The sequence below is a fragment of the Lactuca virosa genome, chromosome 1, assembly GCF_052849685.1.
Source record: "Lactuca virosa cultivar CGN04683 chromosome 1, Lactuca_virosa_CGN04683_v6, whole genome shotgun sequence".
Classification (NCBI taxonomy): Eukaryota; Viridiplantae; Streptophyta; class Magnoliopsida; order Asterales; family Asteraceae; genus Lactuca; species Lactuca virosa.
The window spans coordinates 232,332,573-232,339,955 of record NC_136426.1 but is presented as its reverse complement, the minus strand read 5'-3'; the positions used below and the strand labels follow the sequence as shown (position 1 = coordinate 232,339,955).

General features: G+C 37.5%; 1 long non-coding RNA gene across 1 annotated transcript; it reads left to right on the top strand.

Moving 5' to 3' along the window:
• The first annotated feature begins 6,000 nt into the window (after window positions 1–6,000).
• Window positions 6,001–7,078, top strand: LOC145165264 (uncharacterized). Its single transcript, XR_013739996.1, has 2 exons — window positions 6,001–6,569; window positions 6,727–7,078. It is a non-coding gene; the product is annotated as an uncharacterized LOC145165264 (long non-coding RNA).
• Window positions 7,079–7,383: the final 305 nt, after the last annotated feature.

Below are 7,383 nucleotides of genomic sequence, written 5' to 3'. Positions count from 1 at the left end.
GTACTCAAGACTACAAAGCGGATCCAGCAGGTTCGGAGAAGGATTCAGACTGCTCAGAGTTTACAGAAGAGCTACGCCGACAAGCAACGTTCAGACTTGGAGTTTTAGGTGGGCGATATGGTCCTCCTGAAGGTGTCACCTTGGAAAGGTATCATCCGGTTCCGGAAGCGGGGCAAGTTGGACCCAGATACATTGGTCCTTTCATGGTTATAGCCCGGATGGGCAAGGTGGCGTATTGATTGGATCTTCCAGCAGAGCTCAGCCAGATCCACAACACTTTCCATGTTTCTAAGCTACGGAAGTGACTAGTGGATGATTCAGCGATCGTACCCTTAGAGGATATTCAGGTTGACGACAGCCTGAACTACATTGAGAGACCGGTGGCGATTCTGGCTTGCAAGACGAAAACCTTGATGAACAAGATTGTTCAGTCAGTGAAGGTACAGTGGCAACACTGCAAGGGTTCTGAATGGACTTGGGAGCCTGAGGAGGAGATGAGGGAGCACTACCCGGAGTTGTTTCCAGACGCACCAGACTTCGAGGACGAAGTTTAAGTCAAGTGGGGGAGAATTGTAACGCCTGGTTTATGGTATGCATTTATTTATAAAGATATTCATTTTTATAGAGCTACTCGACGAGTTGGAAGCCCCATACTCTTCGAGTATAATCGAGTCTTGGATGCGGGTTTTCAGCTAGCTACTTGATGAGTCGAGAGCCCTCGACTCAGCGAGTAGGTCTGCCAGAGTGAAACCCTAATTTCAGGGTTTTACACCCTATTTAAGCATCTTAATCCCCACCTTTTGGCCTCATTTCTAGCCTCCAAGTCCTAAACCCTAATCCACGAAACCCTAGAGCATTTTGTGAGTGTGTGAGCCATTCTTGAGTGATTTTTTGTGTTCTTGAAGCTAGAAGAAGAAGAAGGAGCTAGAAGGTTCAAGGAGAAGATTGTTAATCCAGGGATTTCCTTCCATCCTCATCACTTTCTGGTAATCAAGTCTCTAACTTGATCATTCATTCATTAGATCTACTTACTTCCATTTTTATGAGGGTTTTGGTTCAAGAACCTTGGTCTTTGGGATTTGGACATCCCAAGTGACTTACATTTCAGATCTGGGATATAGAAGGGGTTCCATGGCATAAAGGTGCAAACTTTATGACCATGGAAACCCCATGCAAGCTTAAAAACGTTATTATGACCTTTTTAGCCCTAAAAGGCCATGTATGGGAGGAAAGCTAGGAACTTTATGTGTCCAACTGATGTCCAAGGCATATATCTATTATAGTGTGCTTTGGTTTAGAGTATTATGGCTTGTGGACCAAGATCTATGTTCTATAGAGTTAGGGTTTGAGCTAAACCCATTAATAAGGACTTATAGCAGGTAAAGTTGGAAACTTTACCCTTAAAAGTGTATTCCCAGTGTGTAGATGAAGCATGGAGTTTGGATATGAAAGGTAGGAGCTTAATCCATTGAGATGGCTCAATCAGACAGAGGAACTCAGCGAGTCCATAGAGGGACTCGACGAGTTGATTTGTTTTGTCCCATTTTAGCTTAAGGTAGAACTCGACGAGTCGGTGGAGGGACTCGACGAGTTGATTCGGTAGATCACGACTATGAGTAGCCTGGGAACTCGACGAGTCGGGGGTGACTCGACGAGTTGATGGAGCAACTCGACGAGTTAGGTCAACCGGAAGGTTGACTTTGACCAAAGCGTTGATCTTGACCAGGGGTAAAATGGTCATTTTACCCTAAGGAGAATTATCAGGTTTTGACTAAGTGTTATTGTGATAATAATAGTAGGGGAGTCGTGGAAGTAGTCGACAGAGATTCCTCACTCGAGATTTCAGCAGTCAGGTTTGCGAGGTGAGTCCTCTTCCATTAGGAACGGGTCTAAGGCACCAAGGCCGTCTCGTTTATGTATACTAGCAATGTCGGGGTTAGCCCGATGTAGCTATATGTTTCTGGACTTCGGTTCGATGTCGGGGCAAGCCCGAGGAATGTTTGTATGCTTGATGTCTTCATGATTCTTGCATGTGTTTGTTTATGTGTTCCAGACTTTGTTTCGATGTCGGGGCAAGCCCGAGGAAGTTTTAGTTTATATGTTATATGTTATGTATTCCGGACTCCGGTCCGATGTCGGGGGCAAGCCCGAGGAATGTTTTTATGTTTATGTTATATGATTATGTGTTATATGCTTGTTGCTATGTTCTATGTATACCGGACTTCGGTCTGATGCCGGGCGAGGCCCGATGCCGGACTCCGGTCCGATGCCTGGCGGGGCCGATGCCGGACTTCGGTCCGATGCTGGGCGGGGCCCGATGTAGTAGGCAAGGCCTAATGTATGCTATTATGTGTTTATGTGTATGGTATGTGGTAGTTTGGGGAGACTCACTAAGCTTCGTGCTTACAGTTTTCAGTTTTGGTTTCAGGTACTTCAGCTAGCAAAGGGAAGAGTTCTGGATGACTGCATGGCACACATCATAGTTTTAACCTGGGATGATTCACTCTGATATTTGATATGATTTTGATACATTAACAGATATTATGTTATTTTGAGTTACACGACTTATGGTTTTATACGATGATTGGTAGTCTTGGTTTTTATTAATGATTTTTAAAATGAAATTTTTGGACCCCATTTTTGGGATGTTTCAAAATCGCAACAAGTGAGGTGGAAAAGGAAGAAGTTTTGTTAAAGAATTTCATTCGAGACCTTGGAGTTGTACCATCAATTCAAGAGACCATGGAAATTTTCAGCAACAATGATGGTGCGTTTTCTTTGACAAAAGAACCAAAGGATCATGGGTGATTGTCAAACCCCCGGCCGCCGGCAGAAACGCCGAAGTGCGCGACGTAAATCATAGATCATTGTTATTGAACATACATTGAACAATATAAATATAATCTTCTATTATTACCGAAATAGAAATTACATTGACAATGACTAGTGCTAATATCGTGACCCGCGCCAAAAAATCTGGCGTTTATAAAGGTGTATTAAAATATAACGGAGAGTCTTCTGAGCGAACTCTTCCGACCTGCTAAATAACCTGAGAATACATGCATTTAAAATACGTCAACAAAATTGTTAGTGAGTTCTATAGGTTTTTGACACGAAGTATTTATTGTAATCCAAAAGTGTTTTATAAAATTTCTCTGGTTGACGAGCTTGTATAAATACGTATCTTTTTATCAACAATATAAAAATAAACGAGTTTTAAAAGTGTATTTGGATTCATTTAAAAATATATTGTTTGCTCAAATCCAAATATAACCATTTGTTGAATATATAAGTAAATCAAATTTATAACAAATCTTTACGGTTCTCATGACCGAAATGTTTTTTACATAAAGATTTTGAATACCAATTTATATAAAAGAAAGTCATATCATTCTTTATGAAAACATAAAATAATCAAATTTACTCTTGAAACCTTCTACAAGCATTTATATAATTTATATGAAAAACTCATAAGTTTCAAATTTATCAACTTTGTAAATTCGTATCGTGGTATTATTTAAGTATTATCTTACTTAATTTGGGAACTGTCACTTAACCAGTGGAGCAAACTCTTCCCACATAAATATTGTATTTTCTTGTAAAAAATAAGGATTTATATAAATAACTTATTAATTGTAAGTTAGTAAACCTCGTTCAGTCGTTTCATGATATTAATTAAGTATTATATGAGTTAATTTTCTCGTATGCATAGTTATCGTTTTGAGTCACAAGCTGTCTTACTACATACAATCTCTTTCAATTAGTATAAGTGGACAAAATCTCCTTACATATCCTATTTCAATCCTATACGGTAACATCAGTTCATTTGGGGTCTATAATGAGGTCATACCCAAACTATGACGAACGCCTCTGCACCAACACTGGAAGGTTGTGTTGAAAGCCTATACCACATATTTGATGACGTGATAAAAAAAATTAGTGAAGGAAACGCCAACGCCCAAACTCGACTCGTCAGTCGATGGTTGTAGCTAGCAACCGGTGTCGGGATGTCAACCCGTATAAGTATGTGATCCTGAACTTATACTCGACGTTCCTCGTTCCATACGAATTAACGATTATGACACAGAGGACTTTCCACTAAGATGTACTGTCTTAGAATTATGAAAAACATAGCCTATGTAGCTTAGGAAATAATCCTAACTCATAAAGCTTTTAGAATAAACGTAGCTCATACAGAACGTCCCATGGGTGTGATGGATCCTAACAATGAGTCTAGGCATCCCAATCCTAAACTCTCCAATATAAGTATATCGGGCACCTATAATTATTTGGTGTTTAGGATTAATTATTGATTGAAGTCTTATTGTATTTGAGATTCACAAGACTTAATACATTTCGAAATTTTATTTTCTATCATGACGAAAATTGGATAGCATAACAGCTGTTTTGATAATATTTTCCAGGTTTCAACCAAGGTGAAACCAACAATTCCCATAATATTTATAATTTGCATGATTAATGTTATACAATATTTCGCAAATAACGATTCTTAAGTTCTGAAGCCGAACATGTTATTTATCGCAATAAAATCCATAACTTAGAAGAATGAGTTATATTTTTATATTTAATATAAAAATATATTAATAAATTTTACATTCATTTTTACATAACTTATATATATTAAAAGTTAATTTTCAATAATTTAAACTATTAATTATATATTTTCATAAACTTGGTCTTTCCATCAAATATAACAATGTACTTTCGTTTTATACTCGAATAATATTTTTGATTTAATAATATCTTAATATACATATTAATAATCGCGACATATAAGTATATTAACTTTTAGCAATCTACTTTACTTGTATAGTGTATAAATGATTTATAACATTTTAGATTGCTATTGAATAAGTTTTTGACCAATAATAAAGTATGCTGCTATTTTGTGTATAAAATATGAAAATCACCAAAACTTTAATATACACACATTATTCTCCTCCAAATATTAAAACTGTAAAAAGGGGCCGTAGGAACTCACATTCGAAGCGTGATCCCGATCTAGGCTCGGTTTTGGTGAAGCTTAACGTGAGATGTCGCAATGTAATCATTCTTGGACTTTCGAACATTTCCGGGTTTGTTTGGTAATGTTTTAAACTAAAAGGACTCGTTTTCAAATACTTTATATTTAAAGGAAAATGCTGTTTTTCCATTTATTTTACAGAATTATGGGTGTTTGTTTGGATGGATCGATTTTATCCGATCCAATCAAGTAAATCCAAATGGATTTCGGTTTTCAAAACATGGATCCGAATAGTCCAAACTAAATTCAAATTCGATCCTATCCAACCAAATTACAGTTCGGTTGGATCGGTTTTTACAATTCTGTTTTTAAGAGACAAGACATTTTAAATAATGTATAATTTAAATATTAGCTAACTCTTTAAAAGTAACTAAATAAAACTTTTTAGCTATGAATTATAATTTATAAACAACTATTAAGAAAAATTAGATATAGTTTAATATTTCATTGACAAAAAACTTTTGATAAAAAGTACATATTGAAGTACAATCTTGGTTGAAAGTTTCTAATAATTAAAAAAATAATTTAGTAAATTTATAAATGATTAAAGATATATATTAAAAATAAATAATAAGTTGTTATTCGGTTTTTTTGGACTATTCGTTTCTTATTTTAAAAACCAAAACCAATCCAAAATCCAAAAATAATAATTCGGTTTAGCTTAAAATCAATCCAAAAATCTGAATATCCGAACCAAATAGTCCAATCGAAATTGTCCGATTGGACAATTCGTTTTTAATCAAATAGTGAACAGCCATACACAAGGGACTAATTTTGTGATATATTATATCCAAAAGGGCCGGTTTTAAAATGTTTTACTCATTTGGGACCTGTTTTGTAGAGATATTCACCAAGGGTTTAATTTGATTTAAAAACCACAATTTGAGGGACCTTTCTTGTCAAGTAGATCAAATAAAAGGGAAAGGGGTCGCATCTTCGTCTTCTTCAACCGATCAGGTATGGGACAGACAAATTGGAGATCGGGAGACTCCGGTAGTGGCTGACGATTGCGAGAAGGGGAGGGGCAGCCGACCTCCGTCGAGCCGTTGTGTGTTCTTCTCTCGTAATCGGTGGCAGTAAATCGGAGGGGAGTGGCAAAACAGCTAAAGTCGACATTTGGGGTTGCTTTGGCATCGCCAATCGACTGACATGGCGAAGGAGGAAGGGATTCGGTCTTCCGGCGGTGATTTACGAAGGAACGGAGGCAGAGGCGGCTATTGCTGCTATCCGTGGTGGTGATTGGTTATCGGAACAGGAGGGGGAAAGAGAGGGGGGAAAATGGACATCTGTCATCGTCGATTAAGGGGGGTGTTTCAGTAGTTTTGGTCAACGGGAAGGGATGAAGGAGGACGGAGGTGATGCAGGTGGTGGTTTGCGATGTTGAAAACGATAAATGGAGGGTGTCAGGGGGTTGCTTTGGTCCTGCAACACAAGCGATGGAGGAGTAAGGATTCACGAACGGAGGAGGTGAAGGACGAAGGTGGTGACAGGGGGCTCCGGTGGTGGCTTGGTCGAATGCTCACAGGTCGTTTACTTGTTCTTCTTCTTTTACTTTTTTTTTAATAGAAATTGATAGGCAGGTGTTTGGGATTGATTCTTGACAGAAATTTATGAATGGAATGGATTTTTGGGGTTAATATTTTACAAGGAATCCATGGGTGTTTGTTTGTTTTGCTTTACAGAAATCGATGGGGGTTTTTGGTGCGTATTTGGTTTTGATTTTTCACAGGAAGGGAAGAGGAAGAACACGGATGTGAACTGCTCTTTTGGCTGGCTGTTGTATGAACAGCACCTCCATTTGGAGGTGTTCTTGGCTGGAACTCCAAAAAGGGAAAGGAAAGAATGAAGAGGGAGATCGAGAGGGTAGAGTGTGAGGGAAGTTTGAGAGTATGGAGTGAGTCCTTAAAATCTGGTCTGAGAGAGATTTTGATGGTACAAAATTTGATTTGCCTAAGATATTTGATGTAAAATCCATTAATATGTATTTTGTTTATTTATTTATTTATTTTGGCATGTGATCTTCGATTCTCCACATCGATCCCGACTCTGTAATATTTTATGAAATTGTATGTCAGTAGTCCTAATCGTGTTGATTTCAGAAACGCAGACGAATTTCAATTCTGGTACTTCGAGCTCCGTGAATTAATGATTAAAGTTTCGCGATTAATATGGTCTGGATTCGTCAGATTTTTCGAATCCGTTTTTGGTTAAGGTTAAAAATATTATAAAAACATACTAAAATAATATACTATAATCTGAATTTATAATCTGAATTTAAAATGTGTTCAAAGACAGTTTACAAGACTCGTAGTTATCCCAAACGAAGTAGTGTACGGTTG